Below are 16,761 nucleotides of genomic sequence, written 5' to 3' on the forward strand. Positions count from 1 at the left end.
GTAAGGCCACATCAAAGATGGAAATCAATCCAATTTCAAGCATTTTTTAAGTATCGTATTACAGTAATAAATGTCAATAAAAGCATTAATTTCAATATTCATCATATTACTCATTATCAGTAGTTTATCTCCAAAACTATCATTGACAGAAATAAACACACTCATTCATCACTTTTATTGGCTATGACATCTGATGCTCCTCACAGTTCTTTTGATCTTATTTGTATGTTTTAATATGAGTTGCAATCGCATCAGTGACGTTAGTCTTAGGGGCGGGGTTAGGGGAGGGGCTTCATTATTGCATTTTTTCAGATAATTATAGGTTTTTGCATGATTCACACATAGCTGCGGGAACCAATTTTGACCATGGGGTGCTGTGATATTTTTTTGCCAGGGCAGATGTTATAATTGTGCCATATGTGAACCGCTAAGTTTGATGTTAATAAATAAAGTAAGCAAAAATAAGTTAGCCGAGAATAAAGAAGGATCCCAGTGTGATTATAAGATAAAGCATAACAAACACAACACATTTTATATGTATGCATATAGCCAAAGCACAATCAGGTGTACTAAGATATTCAAGCTGCATGGCGGTAGCTTAACCACCCAAAAATCACACTGTACCGTGACAGCACATAGAAATCAACTCCTACACATTCTGAATGTAGACCAAGCCACAATCTCATAGAAAACTCTGGAAGTTTCCTTTCTTTCTGGTGATGCTGATGAAATCCCGCATGAGGACATTAATGTCCAAACCTGAACTGAAAATAGTCTGAAATTAATTTTTGAGCCATTGCTCGTGACACTTGACCTTCACTAACAAATGCCGTAACGTCATGGGACTGTAGTGTTGTCAGTGTAACAGTAATTTCAATATCTTGTTTAATCAAAACAAAAAATCAGAAACGTTATTAATGTTTGCAATGAATATTAGCGAATAGACAAGTTAATAAAATTAACTTATATTAAAATGTTATATTTATTTATGTATTTTGGACACTGTTTCAGTTTCATCCCTACTTCCCGCGGCAATCTATTCACATTGTACATAGTAAAGAATTCCAGTAAAAATCGCATTGGAGCTGCACAGATTTTTTTCACATTTTTGCACAACGAACATGCTAAACTCCATTTCATAATATTCCAAATATTGACTTATGGTAAAATTTTACATAAATGTTTCCTATGTAAACTGCCAGTTTACCAGTTGATGGAAATGAATCCGAATAAAATATGTAAACATGCTTTTCTTTTAACATAAGTAGAAGAAAAATCTTGAAATCTCTGAAAAAGTCTCATTGGGAATGGAAATCCCTTGACACCCATGATGACATTTGGAAATGTTTCCATGTAAGAATGGAATGTTGTGGATGAACGCAAGGTTACCCATCATCACATTTCATTTATAAATGACAAATTTTCCCAGGATTCCTGGCTGATTTCTTCAGAGGTATGCCACTATTCTTTTGTTACTGCTGTGGATAGATTTCTTCTCCCGAGCTCTGGAATCCAGCAGCCTGACCGGGTGGCAACAATGTGACTCTTTATTCGCTCCTTAGGCAAGAGCGAGGCCCGCCTACACAGGGAGCTTAACAGCGCACTGATCCACACGCTGTGGCCTACAGCCCAACCAGAACGAGGATGAAAACAGACATGAAAAAACCGTGAGGCTAAAACACAGACGCTCCAGAAGCTTTGACACTTGATGAGTCACAAATAACACTGTCACCAGTTCAAGTCTCTGTGTCTTCAAGCAAATCACTTAATGAGATCTTTAAAACAAACCAGTGATAAAACCAGTGAATTAGGCAAAAGTTAGCGAATTAATGACTTCACTTCAGTGGAATTAAACGCTGCGTTGCCGTTGGCTAATGATCTACATTTGCATGAGTCTTCAACCTTTCCAAGTTCATAAACACAAGCGGGCATACAGTTCACTTCCTGTTCATGTTAGGGACAGGGGGGGTATAGAAAGAGAGTCACAAATTGCCAGCAGAGGATTTGGTGATGCATCAAAGCAATTAAGTTTTTTTTCTGAACAAGCACTTTTCAACCCTCTGAGTTTGTGGCACAGCTCAGAACGGAGTGCAGCAATTAGCTGGTGGATGTTTTCTTATGAATACAAATGAGCAAAATGAGAATGGTGACCTGATGTATCAAGACATACATTTATGACAAAGCGCTCTGCCCTCCATCTATGTCATTAGCATTTGGACAAACAACAATCAACAGCAGTTTTAAAACAGTACTTAGCAGAATGTGATGCAAAAATATGTTAAAATATGCATGATCAGAAAGAGCCAAATGACCTGTGCTTGTAAGATCTATAACATTCATTAGCAAGATTTCACCATATCAATCTACTTATACTTTTAAGAGAGTGGGGATAATAACTAAAATATGACGCAACTGACAAGCTTTAAAGAGACAGTTCACCCAAAAATGAAAACTCTGTCTTCATTTACTCACTCACTTTGTTCCAAATCTGTATACATTTCTTTGTTCTGATAAAGAAAGAGAAAGATATTTGGAAGAATGCTTGGCCATAATCGATTTTGTTTTTTAATACATTTCTTTGTTCTCATTTTGTAACAAACCATTGTATTGGAAAAGATCCTGTATGCAAAGGCAATGTGTGTAAAAAATACAATAAAAGCATATGAAGAAGAAATTTTGGCTGATGTTAATCTATGCCTGATGAGTTACGATTCTATTTTTTATATGTTAACATAAAGAATGTACTATTATTGCTGTACAATATTGTCGATATTAATAAAAAACAAATATTATTGAAAAATGTTAATGTTTTGAAAAATCTTTCAGTATTGTACTGTATAAGATTTTTTGGGCTCAGTTTGTGTGTGTTATTATGTGTTGTCAGAACACTGATAGAAGCAAATCCAGATTAAAGCAAGAAACAAGGTGAACTGATGTGAACTAGGCTCACTTCACATTTTTTGCACATTCATTTTAATGTTAAAACAACTTTGAGACAGGTGACAACATGAAAGTAAATAAGTGTATTTAAAAATAGACCAGTCACAATATCATCTGCTCCAGAATCTGAATCCTTCCTGGTATCTGAGGTCTCTAGACCACAGACTAGTAAAGGACTACTTAGGGGTCGTCTAATGTCACAGACCCACTTTTTTACAAATGTTTGGTCATGACACAAACACATGTTGCCCCCTGGAGTCCAGACAGCCCCATCCTCCTGACTGTCAAAACAACAAGATCAATATCATTCTGCATTGTTTAAGTCTCCCATTCAGAAGACTACAAGTATAAACGTCTGAGCTGAGAGCGATCTGGTTGAAAGTGATGCCAGACATATCCTGAATGTCTCATACATTCAATTTAGTTCTGATGTAATCATTGTGTATCCAAGAAAGAAGCAAGGACAAACACTGTCTGTTTGTTTAATGTGGGGGATGGACGTATTTATCATGGACTGAATGACAGGAGCTATAAAGAGATTGTTTAACTCGCAAACAAACGAAAAGCTTTTGAAAGCGGATATAAGGGTTTTGTGGATGAACAAGAAACCATGGGATAGCTAGATGCAACAATGAACTAGGAGTTAAAGACAGATTAAAGGGACAGCGGGTCCTTGAGGAATTCCTTTAGGTCGTCTCATAACCCGTCTTGACCTGCTCCTGTACATTCTTTCCCACAGAAGTCCCACAGGGATTCATACTGATGCTTAATGTGGGGTGAGGCACACTGACATTATGTGGTGATGCTGAGCGACATCTTTTTGGCTCGGAGAACGCCTGAACATTCATCTTAGTGACACTAATGTGCATTGTAGCTAATGAGCTTGGAGCTATGTTAATTATTTCAGTAGGAGAAGAAATGACAAGATGCACTTTAAGTGTGTCGAAGAGCAGCTTACAATGCATCACATATCATTTAAATCGAGTAAACTGCCATCATACTGAAAACGAAACAATTTATGCTTTCAATTTATTGTGATGTTCTACGTTATGGAAAGAAATGGAGTTATTCAAAATGTCACTTTTATGAGGTACTAGAACAAACATGTGGCAAAAATGTCATGAGTAAAAAGATGCTCTATGGACATCAATGGAGAAAACTAATTTTAGGAGATAGATTAAAGTATCCAAGCAATCCTTAAAGGGATAGTTCACCAAAAAATGAAAATTCAGTTATCTTTTACTCACTTTCTTTGAAGAACACAAACAAAGATATTTTTAAGAATGTTGTTTAATGAACAATGGGGCTACGCTGGTACCCATGGACTTACATCGGTTTTGTGTCTATACAATAGAAGTAAATGGGTACCGCCATTGTTCGTTACCAATATTCTTTAAAATAGATTATTTTGTTTATGCAGAAGAAAGAAAATAAGAGCTAAGTAATGTCTTGCAATAAGATTTGATGGGTCTGGGCAGTGTGTGTGGGCACAGTGTGTGCATGCAGGGTGCGTGAGAATGGCGGGCATTCAAACCACTAAATAGCCTCTAAATACAGTATGTAGTAGTATCTAAATACAAATAAACTGTTGTTCATCTACTGTACAAGAGCAACAACAACTAAACTAAAATACAACTATTTTAAAGCTTTGACTTTAGAACAAGAACAACGACAATTTATTTATTAGCCGAATGCATCAGAGGCTTTATCTTAGCGGAATTACAAACGCAGCACCTCAGTGAAACAGCAGCCGATATGAGAAACATTTTTATTTATTCTGTTTCTTTCATGTTTTATCAAATGGGGAACAAATACAAAAAGAGCCTATAATATTAAAAGATCTACGTGAAGAAGACAACGCACTGAAACGTTTGGTTAACCTGCAAGCTTTTGCGGCGTCAGAACAAATCATGAATGCTGCGGATGAAAACAAGACACATTTTTAATGATGCGTGCAGAAGCAGGACAAGATAACTATATTATTGCTGCCTGGGAGTGTGACAGAATCCCGCTGAAGCGGGTGGGAATGACATCCGTCCTGCACGCAGGTCTCTTGGAACAATCAGCGGTCTTCTTAAAGGTACAGTGTCAAAAAATCACATGACCCGCGACTAGTCGACATCAAGCTTTAAATGTCGCATCACATCATTTGACTTGTTCGTGCAACCCCTACTTTGAAATGATAAGAGGATGAGTACATAATGACAAAATTTTCATTTTTGGGTGAACTGTCCCTTTAAATCTACAATTCTACCACCAGTTTCTCTTTCAGTTCATGACAAATGTTTATTAAAAGTCACTAAATAAAGGTACAGATATTAGCATGACAGGCACTAACAACTAAAAATATAAACAAAATAAGTCAACAATGAGTTTTTTTGTCATTCTCAAAACTTTTTACGGAGTGCGTCCAGAATCACTCTTAAACTTCAACCTCTTGACTCGGGCTAACAACAAAATAAGCCATTTCAACAGCGCCGCATTTAAAGGCACTACTACAAAAAGCAACGTTGCATTATGAGATGGCCTTTGAGTCATCATTAATGACAGCAGAATATACAGGGTAAAAAAAAATAAGTGTTTAACTCAGCATGCTAAGTTTATCCAAAACACACAATATAAGCTTTAATCAGGAAGTCACATGCCATAATCTCACACATTCAGTTATTTATATTCAACCAAAATCTAAACTCAGACCAAGCTAAGAATATAATACCAGATTCCAATGCAGATAAAAAATAGTACTAACTAATTAAAACTCATTAGAATTAGTTTTAAACAGCAAAACATTGACCACAATGAAGCGTAATATTTTAATATTGTGACCCAGATATTGGTCAGAAAAACTAAATCGCCATGTCTCGGTTCCCATCACTAATGTTACATCATCACAGCAGGCCTTACTTTCAAATCTTATCTCACACTAGACACAGCAAATAGAAAATTATATTAAAATCCATTTTTAATAACCTAGAGGGAATTTACTTAACTGGCATGAACACAGGATCTTATAATTGAATATTAGTCCCCTGATGAGTCACTAACAGAATTAATGGACCTCCCTCCAAACCTCCATCAGGATTCCCGGTATCATATCTAAGACAAATCTCAATGTCCTCGCTAGATACACCCTCTAGCTCTTCTTCAACCTTTCTTATTCTGCCTTGCCTGAGATAAGAATAGCACATAGCCTCAAGAAATACATTTGGCACAGCAGGTCAGCCATGGAAAATTACCGTCTGTGCTTCTTAATATCGAAAAACTTTTCTTCCCCTTGGTGTAGTATGAACACCAGAGGTGGAAAATTACCACTTCAGACTTGATTTTTCCATAAAACGGTTCAATTTCTTCCAAATATAAGCCAATAAAAACAACATAACGTAACAAGCAAGGGCTGCATATGGAAACACATGGATAAACTGTTTTTGCATGTCTCAGACTACACGTAAAAAGTCTAAATTGTATATTTGTTAGTTGTTTAGGAATGCCCAACAATACTGGCAGGAAGTTGGGACTAATCAGCAAAAACAGAAGCGAGGCTGAAACAACACTGAACCATTTTCAGCTGGAGTTCTGAGTATCCTTTAAACCACATCTGCTAAACCGAGCTGCTGAAAGATACCTGCTTTTTCAAAAACAATTCACCTTCTCAAAACTAAACACATCTCATGCGACGGTCTTACAAAAAACACAAAGAAATGAGCTCCATACTTCACGAAAAATATTTTAAGACTAAAGGCAATTGAAAAGCTGCACTGTAACCATTATGTCTGAAAAGCATTCAACCGCGTGAATTTCATATCAGAGTTGACAGCCCAGCTGGTGATACAGGTGTTGGTCCCCTGTTGATATGTTCAATAAGGTCAGTGTTACTATAGGTATGACTGCTCTGTTAAAAAAAATAGCATTCAAATAATACTGCAGTGCAGAACAATGCTACTTATGTTCAATATCCAGATTCAATGTTAAAAACCAACAGGCTGCAAATACCTCATGACTTCTTGCTTTGAATGAAAGAGAGAGATTTTTTAACACGGAGGAGTGCAATACGATTTCTCTTTACGAAGGGCAAACACACCTCCACACTGTTCTGATATTTCCGTCATGAAGACATATATGTCAGTTTATGATGTCAGTTAACAAACACAAAGAGTTGGCAATGTGATTTTAATATAATGGAAAGGACTGTCACAATTATTAAATAACAGTCTCATCACAATTATTTGACGTCATCGCAATTATTTCAGATAATCGCAATTGTAGAAAACAAAGGTGATTTGCAGTATCTGTTGCATTTTACATCCACCGTCCTTGATCTGCAGTCACTGTTACATTCAAATGACATTTCTCCATCATCTGAGTTGTATTATATTTTTCACAGATTTGACTTGTTTCCAGTCTTCCTGCACCTGCACAGCAAGACCCTCATATCTAGTTTCAGCGTTCAAGACTCACGTTGTCTGTTATGGTCACTGTACAGTAGAGAGAGAATTTTTTTCTAATATCTAAAATCGTGAAAGCCCTTATAATGGCATTATTGTATTACCGATGCATTAAAATGCGATACAATTCAATGTGTTTTAGTTATAAATACCATTATGAACCATCTGCTGTTTACCATGAAAATAATTTAAAAGGTTCATGGGCCTTTTTCCAATAGGATTTAATGGTGCTCTATATTATACAATTTAGCATCCCACAATCCAACACATTGCCAATACAGAGACCATTTTACAGAATCGTTCATGAAAACCACCACAATTCCCAGAATAACCGTATCCATTACAATTTCTGTATTTCTTTGACTGGAAAACATCTGCTATGTTTTAAAATCATTACTTTAAGACAAATAAAACTTGGAAAACTGGAGTAAATCAAAGGAGAACAAACCAATCACAAACTCTAAAAAGAAAGGAAAAGCCACACGGAAGAATCTGGTTCATATTGTTCTTGCATTTGATTCACAACCTTGTATTATCACAGAAGTCACATGTAGCCATCTGCTGTTCTTTCATTCTGCACATTACAGCTATAGAAGGCTAAAACACGCGACAGGTACGCGGGTGATGCGCAACAACGCAATCCAAACGCAACTTTATATCTATAAGAAACGTTTGTTTGTTTCTTTCCGACTTAGACAATAATAACAGAACAGCCTTGCTAAGTCAAATACTCTTACAACTTATACAATTGAACCTACCTTGTGGTTCGCAGTGACAGCCGTTTGTATGTCGCGTTGGTTGAAGCGATAATAAACAGCAGCCGGAGTGTTATTGTTTCGATCGCGGCGCGCGCAGAAGTTCACGTGAATCGGAGGAGCTGCGCGGGCATTACACATTAATACTGTGACAAACACACGCAGATAACGTCAGGTCTGTGTTGACAGCTCCCATGCTGTAACAATCACATCTACCGCTCCTATTCCACACAACTACTCCCAGCGGACACGTGATCATCCCACGGGAACGGCGCTCATCCCTCCTTCACCCGCAGCTGGGATCGGTACGCGTCCTTGTGTTTGACTCTGTGCAGTTCCTTTCTTCTTAACGACATAAGCACTACATGTACTGCGTAATAGAAACGATTAAATAAAACGCTGACATTCATATGACTATTGATATCGACTTTGTTATAGACATCACATGAATAATCCTGATATACATACTGGTGTTCACATATACGTTTATGTATACGAACAATATACATTTAGGAAACTTAGCAATGGTTTTATTAGTATGTTTGGAAAAAATGAATAGCATTTCCATAACCATAGTTAAAGACCATAGTAAATATGTGTGTAAAATATGGTTACTATAGTTAAACTACGGTTAATTTGTTTTAAGGGAACTGACTAAATGTATACTTTTAAAGGAATGTATATCAGTTTGGATGAAAGTGTCTGACGAATGTAAATAATCAACACTTTATTTTACATAAACTTTACAGGAACTGCCCCAATAACAAGCAGGAAATACTTTTTTCTGGTTACTTGTGTTTGTTCACATTTTACGTGCTTTAATTGATGACACAATTTGGGATTAAGTGGATAAAAACATTCAAGAATCTGGTCAGGTATGTAACAGTTCATGTTATTTTATAAGGCAGTTTTATAATTGGATAATTATGAAAGCTTTACTTCTTATTAGATGTTACCATAAATTCTGTAAAAAACTGCTTTGGTACTGACCTCAAGAAGGTGTAAGAAATGTGATATTATAATTGAATAGATTACAATAAGATTAGTTATGAAACAAACTTCAATCTGTTTATTTTTTGTTAAAGACTCTGTCAAAGAGACCTCAAGTCATATTCTGGCACTTGACCATACTGGGCCTCCTCCACACGTGGATTTCCAAGCGGAAAATCTTTCCTTGGAACATATGTTTCTGCCAGAGTTCAGTGAGTATTCACCATTACATAACAAACCAGAGAAGAGAAATGTTGCACATGTTTGTTGCTAAAATGAATGAAGAGAGAGCAATAACCAAACTACAGAGCTTTGCCAACCCTCTGCAATATAATTCGATGCAAGCCTACCCATTTTAAGTTCTGCGCTTTGCTTAGATAAGTTTGAAAGATGAAAGTGTGAGAGGAAAACTAGATCCATTTTCCCGACTAAGAGAAGTTCACTTATTGGCCTTATTTATCTCAGCACATTAGTGATAAACCCCTTCACGAGAGATGCGATGAAGTTTCACGATCGGTGCCAAACATCATTTCTTTTCACATCTCGGAACATTCATTTACATTTACTGCGTCTTGCGCTCGCATTAGCATTTATATCTAATGGTTCTTACAATATCCCGAGCACATGATTAATGGACACATTTTAAGTGCAGTAAATAGCTGACGTGCGAAAAACAAAAATGACATTGTAAGTCTAATTTGGAGGCTTTGAAGCATTTGGTTAACAAACAAAATGAAAGGCCTAAAAGGGAGCTTTTCTGGAGTATAGAAATCTCAATTCATTCAGCTGTTGGGATCCTTCACGGAGAGAAGCAGTGGGGAGCGGACGGATCTTTGTTAGGCTGTCATGACTCGCCTCTAAGTTCTCATGGTTTTCTAGTAATAAATTCTTCAACATCCATTTCACTCTTAGCTTGAGGACACATTTAAGCATTATATGATTCGATGGTTTCCTGATGAAATTTTTTATATGCAATTTCAAATTCATTTCACACATAGGCTGCAAAACCAACTGCTTTTAAATACATAATTAAACTTAATATCTTTGTTTTCTTATTATGGGATTTAGCCTTTTCTACAATGAGTGTCAGGAGTGCAGTTCTATGCATTAGTGTTGGAGGACAGAGACAGCCTTTTACAGCAATTATTCGAAACACAAGAATATAGTTTTCTTTTCTGAGACCATTGAATAGTTCACAAAAGCCCATAAAGTACAGACCCCCCAAAACACTAGAAATTGACTCTTGTTTCATGGTATCTGGATCTGCGAATGACTTTGTGGGTACTAGCCAGGGTCCACCTACTGGGCAGCACTACAGTGTAAAGAATCCTATTTTAAATAGACTGGGTTGCTATATAATAGGCAGTTGGACTCTTATGATAAAATCATTTATTCCAGCTTAGTTGATAGTGTCTTCTTCCCACGACACTCATTATCATTGAGCTGTTGCAAGGGAAGTTTGACAAATAACATGTTTCAGAGCCACTTCCCTTTGGATTTCACACAAGGACAAAACCAGATTTAGGAGACTCTTGTTTTGCACTTGAGGGACCCACAGTGGTGGTGTGATGATCCAGTTATACAAGATTGTAGTCTAAAAGATACTTAGGGTAAACACTTGGGCCCAGATTCACGAAACTGTTCTTAAGACAAAATATAAGATCAGGTAGCTTCGCAGGTAAGTTTCTTCAAGCGTCGGGGGGAACGGTACATTTTTTTTCTAGACTGAGTCTTTTCTTAATGTAATAACAGGTGGACTTGATGGTGGTGTGACCAGATCTCTGTGCGGAGGGCTGGCTGTTGTCAGACTCCCCGTGCTTGCAACAATCTCAATTATTACAAATAGCAGCAAAAGGAATGTTAATCTGTAAAATGTGCCTTTTGCACAGTACTGTACATCATTTTTTTAGTGTCCCACATCATCATGAAAAGGCCAGATGAGGTCAATTTAGGACACATCAGTTGTTTTATTATCAGAAATATCTCTTAAAAGAGGATTGTGTTGATGAAATAGCACTCGTGGCAGTGGCACACACCCTGTCGATTTACCCAAGTAATCTTACAAATCCTGAGCAAAAATCCAGCAATCTGATCCCAGCTGAACAAAGATCAAATTTCAACCCACAAAACTCATACTTAGGGCTTCTATTCAGGGATTGTCAACTCAATCACAATCTTAGATTGTATTTTGAACAACCTCTTTAAGAGCCTCTTAAATTCCTCAAAATATCTTCTTTTGCGTTCAACAGAACAAATTTTTTTTTTTCTTACTATGGTAGTCAATGGGGTCCAATAACTTTTTGTGACAAGAATTCTTCCAAATATCTTCCTCTGTGTTCATCAGAACAAAGACATTTATTTAGATTTGAAACAATTTAAAGGTGAGAAAATGATGACAGAATATTTATTTTTGGATGAAGTATCCCTTTAACCACAGGGCAAATATTTCAGCAAATCGACTGGATTGAATTTGTTATTTCTAAAGAGTGACATGCACGTTTTTATTTTGTCTTCCTCTAATTTCCTTCTGGTAAAATGGGAAATTAGAGATAAGAGCTTCAAAGGGTGAAAAGGAAATGACCTCAAACTTGCACCGACGGTATAGTATCTTCAAAAGAGAGGAATAAGATCAGATAGTATCTGATGAATCACACTTTTTATAGTGTGAATCATTGAAGCTTTATAAATAGTTGATTATATAATGAGGGAGTCAGGCAGGTTGAGAGCAATAATTGATGAGGCAGTACAGATGGACCATACTGTCTAATTAACTTCTGTAACTGATAACCCTTTTTATTTATTAATGGCCCAAAAAACTTTTGTACTATCACCAGGCAAACTTAAGACCACTTAAACAATTAAAAACTGTGGTCACGTTGGGTGAAATTATACATCTCATAAACGTTACTTCTGGCAAAGAGTACAATTCACGCTTGTCAGTCAAACTTTAAGTTTTTAATTCTGCTCGTATTTAAGCCTAGTTGGCCCCACGGAAAAAGTGTGAGAAACGGTTTCCACCTGGGCTTTGGTTTTTGATCAAAAAGTAATGAAAAATGTTGAAGCTCTATCTGTCATGCTCCTCTCATCTCATCATCAAAAGAGCCCACAGCTCAGCTACAATAGAACCCTTAGAGAGCATGAGATCTTTCTGAATTTTACTGATTAAAAAAAGTCAAAACAGCATATTGTGCACCGCTATAAATCACTAGATAGGAGCATCATTTACAAAAATGTTAAGTAAGAACACAACAGACTTCAAGAAATATTGTTAACACTTTACAGTAAGGTTGTATTTGTAGAAAATGAGTAAATGACTTACATAAAAAAACTTACATGAACTAACAATAAGTTAATTTCAGCATTCAGAAAGTTAATTTCAGCATTTACTAATACATTTTTAAAATCAGAAATTGTAACTGTTAACATTAGTTAATGCACCATAAACTAACATGAATAAATGCATTGAAATGATCTGAAATACTAAATTGCTCAATGTAAGTTTATGTAAGTCATGCATTTACTTATTTTAACATTTCGACGCTGTACCTCTAAAACGTTGAATATCCGAATTCGCTGTTTTTCTGGAAATTGGAAAACAGTGTACTTTTAATTGATCTGTGTTGTTAAAGTTCACAAGCACTTTTAATGCTGTTTATTGGTTGAATAACCAAATGCAAAATATAAAGGGTGACTAAAAATGATGATTTATGCCAAAAAATAGAGCATCATCATAAAAAATATTGAATTATGTCGTGTTCAAATTGACTACTTACATTAAAAAACGAGTTAAAAAACAGTTAAATAAATCCTTGTAGTATCTGCTGGCTGGATGTTGGCAGTTTCACTCAGTTTATGAGGCACCACAGTTGTAGCAGCTGGTAAGAACATAAGGTCAAGAGTTTCTGGCTTTATTAAGGATATGCATCCTTCTCTGCTTGACCCTCAGACAAGCTCAAGGTCCAAACTGAAGTTGCATCCCAACCTTTCTCACATGCATCTGTGAAAACTAGTTATTTTGTGCCACAGCGGCCTGTTGTCAGCCGTGTATCTGCCTGTATTGAAAATCGCACCCTCCAGCTATCATTAGCTATATCCATGCACAGCACATGGCACTGACAGCCTCTAGGATTCAGATCGGTGCATTTATTGGATGCCAAGTCAGTGAGATTCATGCGGTTATGAGTCCGTGTCCCAGAGCCTGCTGCTGAATTGCTTAGCACGCCGGGAAATCTGTTTTTTTTAAAAATATGAAGCTTGGGATCGTAATTTTATGACAGCAAATTTCGAAATGTATGATGTGAACTTGAAATTATATGTCTGAGAACCTGTCCTTTTATGCATGCATTTCTATAAAACAACTCCTCAAAGCTGCTTGAGAACACAGAACACAAGTGACTGTAAAAAAAAAGTCTTGACAGAATATCAACACAGCTGCTGTCTGCTTTGGCCAGGAGGCAGAATAGAGATCATTGTAAAGGTCACCGATTATATCGGGCCAGGTCTAGTGTCACATTAAAGAAATCCAACTGTGGGCTGTGTTGTAACACCATGTAACCCTGCAACCCAGCGTTAGTGTCAGAAAAGGCAAGTCTTGTGAGAAAGGCGACAGGTTTGGGCACAGTTAAAGCAGACAGATGGTGATGGTGACAGTGGTCATTTCTCTGATTGGCTGCTGGGTTTCAAGGTCACTGTTTAATGGCTGGAAACCGCATCAGACCCAACAGGAAAATGGGTATGTGGGAAGAGAGCGTCAATGTCTGTCAGAGACATTATTAACACAGAAGTCATTAGCAGGGTTATGGAGAATGCAACACTTAAGTGGATATATGTGAGGTGGTTATTTAAATGTTACAGTATGTGTTGGCGTGGAGAAGGGCTAATATTTTATTTGCTTGCTTGTTTAATATAAATTAGAAACTCTCCTTCGGAAATAAAACTGTTGCTTTGGATGATCAACACTGTCAGTCATGTTAGATCTGGTGAAATACTTTAGTGCCTCATCATTTCCCAGCACCATATGTTCTGGATACGAAGGCCCACATGTCCAACAGCGACCTGTAGAGAGCTTCTACAAAACAGCTATTATATCCAATATGCTTTGCAGACATGTTTGAAAACATTTCATACATTTTGAAACCTTCGAATAAACAAAATGTTGAATCAAATTGTGGACTTGGGATGAATTTTTTTATGAATGAATTGCACCTGGCGCAAATGCCATTTATTTAAAAGTAAATGTTAGCTAATTCAGGTTGTTGTTACAGTCTAAAAACGTTTGTGTTAAAAACAACACATCTCTGGGTTATTTCTAGGACAACATATTTTGTATTACTTTGCACAAAATCAACAAAAATGTGTTAAAATAACACATAATGTGTTAATAGCATAACACAAACAATTTGTTAATATTATTAACACATTGGAATTGTACACACAACTTAAAATTTCTCGCATAACTTACTCAACCTCATGCCTTATCAGATATATAATTTATGCATTCCTTTCTGCAGATGAACGCAAACCAACAATTTTGTATTAAAATGTAATTTGTTATCTTTTCATATGGCGCTCATAAAGGTGAAGCTCCAAAAAGCACATACAGATCAGGGCGCAGGCTATAGATTCACAAATGGTGGTATTTTGGTACAGTAACTATACATTTTTGTGGTTTTCACATCTTATGACTCAAACTGTATGCTTTGCATATTATACTCTTGTTCTAATATCATTTTCCCTCCTAACTTCTCTTTGATTTTAAACACCATGTATCATAATATCCTGACTGAGTGTGCTGTAGTCTCAGGATAAGTTTCCAATATTTACAATATATATCATGATATCATGTACTGTATTGTATTCTGTATTGTTTGTATTCTATACATTTAATAATTTTTCTTTTTTCATGTAAAGCTGCTTTGAAACAATGCAACAAAGTTAAAAAAAATTATACAATAAATAAACTTGAATTAACTAAATTAAATATGCGTGTTTTATCACGAGACATAAAATAACCAGGGATACCTGAAGTTATCGATGTACCATCATATTTGAATCTAGTGATAAGATCTTCATTTTTCATACAACATACTGTGTGGTTTGCTAAATAAATTCGAAATATGAATCATTTTCTGTATAAAAAAAATCGTTGTAGAAGACATTTAAAAAGTCATTTTGATTATTTTAATGATGTACAGTATGTGCTTTTTAGAGCTTCACCATTTTGAGCACTGTATAAGATAACATGACCGCATTTAAACACAAAACGCTGTGTTGTGTTCAGCTAAGGAAAGGGAATTTTATACAGAAGTGGCTGCTGTATTTTTATAGAGTATATGCTCTTGAGGCCCCTCAGGTTCAATTGAACCATCTGCTTCAACACGGAAAAACTAGAACGAAAGTATTTATTGAAAATCATATTTAGGAACCCATCCTTTAAGTAGCTCTTTCACCAAAGTAGGAATAAAACTCAGGTAAAATCTGTGCTACACACAGCTGTCGTGCAATTTCTCATTTTGCAGACCAGTTCTGAGTGCAAGGCTGTGGAGAATAAGGAAGTCTTTTATGATCTGGCACTTCTTTGCTTGCATAGCATCTTTCCACCACTACAGTCAAAGCACCCGAATCAAGTCTTTACAATGCAGAGCATGTGCCTGACTCCACACATCTGGATATAAGCCTGCTTTTATAACAAAGTCTCAAGGGAATTTGTGATATTGTCATGAACTGTAATCTATTACTTCGTGCCAAGGACACCAATTTCTCCTTGTTTTCGCGTGTCAGTCAGTAGACATTTTTTCATGTCACCCTGGATTCAGTCTAAAGTATTTTAATACACGTTTTTTTTCATATGTAAATATATATCCTGTTTTTGTTATGATTTGACCCTGTGATGTTGGGTTTAGGGGCAGAGTTAGGGAGCCATTTATGGTTGCTTTAACACCATGTGAAACTCTCAATTTTAGCAAAATTCGCTTTTGCGGATGTGATTTTAGGGTTTGGGGTGAGTTAAAGTGTTGGTTACCCAACTCCTAAAATATTTACGCTTCTTTTGATATCAGGTTATAAATATATAAATGTACATACACACGCAGTCTGTGTATTGAAAGTCGTGCTGGTGACGCGAAAAAAAAAGAATATTGGCACAAGTTAATTGATTCCAAATTTCATGCCTACTCCACGAAATGTCCTGAGACTGGGTTGGCTTTTATTGCTCTTCTACATCATTTCATCAACAATTGATGAATAACTCTTGTCATGATCAAACGCAAAAGTAAACAAACAAACAAGCAAACACTTCACAGGCAGGATTATTTGTGCCAGCACTGGTTGGTTAAGAAGGATTGTGGACAGTAACTGAATAAAAACAGGTCTTTGAGCTGGAATACCACACACAGAAGTGGTTGTAGTGAATTGGGCCTGTGCTGAGATCTTTGCTGCCGGCGTTTGGTTTTTAATGAATGTAAATGGAGAAGAAATGGAAGCCATACTTCATTGCTTTATGAATAATTATTGTCAGGGACTGCATTGTTTGCCATTTTGACGAGCTGTTGCTGTATAATCCATTGAGAGTATAAAGGCCAGCACTGGTTTAGAGCTCTAGCAGATGATGACAGAGATGGACGAATAATGTGGTG

At 36.4% G+C, this 16,761-nt stretch overlaps 1 protein-coding gene across 6 annotated transcripts in view; it reads right to left on the reverse strand.

Annotated features, from left to right (window-relative positions):
- The window catches only part of mid2 (midline 2), a 365,887-nt gene that overhangs the window by 115,768 nt on the left and 233,358 nt on the right, over positions 1-16,761 (reverse strand). The window contains exon 1 of one of the 6 annotated variants that reach the window (XM_056769389.1): positions 8,141-8,391. The exons of 4 other annotated variants lie outside the window; for them this stretch is intronic. The gene's annotated coding sequence lies outside the window, so the exon portion shown is untranslated. Of the gene's footprint in view, positions 1-8,140; positions 8,392-16,761 lie in introns of those variants that run through there. One more of the 6 variants, XM_056769385.1, reaches the window with a different exon arrangement.

This window comes from Triplophysa dalaica, chromosome 16, assembly GCF_015846415.1.
Source record: "Triplophysa dalaica isolate WHDGS20190420 chromosome 16, ASM1584641v1, whole genome shotgun sequence".
Lineage (NCBI taxonomy): Eukaryota > Metazoa > Chordata > Actinopteri > Cypriniformes > Nemacheilidae > Triplophysa > Triplophysa dalaica.